This window comes from Pyrgilauda ruficollis, unplaced genomic scaffold (genome assembly GCF_017590135.1).
Source record: "Pyrgilauda ruficollis isolate IOZ18807 unplaced genomic scaffold, ASM1759013v1 scaffold2610, whole genome shotgun sequence".
NCBI lineage: Eukaryota > Metazoa > Chordata > Aves > Passeriformes > Passeridae > Pyrgilauda > Pyrgilauda ruficollis.
The window spans coordinates 1-210 of record NW_024523946.1 but is presented as its reverse complement, the minus strand read 5'-3'; positions in this window follow the sequence as shown (position 1 = coordinate 210).

Here is a 210-nt window from a genome sequence, read left to right as displayed (position 1 = left end):
ATCACCCCCCAGGCCCCCCCGTGTGTCACCCACCGGTGTCAACGTCCCCCCCCCAGGGTCCCTGGCTGCTGCCGGGGGCTGGGGACCGGCCCGGCCCGGGGTAGAAGACGTCGTCCCCGGGACCCTCCAGGTCACCCTCGTCCAGCGCCTTGGGGCGCTTGGGGCCGCTGTGGGGACAGGGGGGTCACCTCCGGATCGGGGTGTCACCCT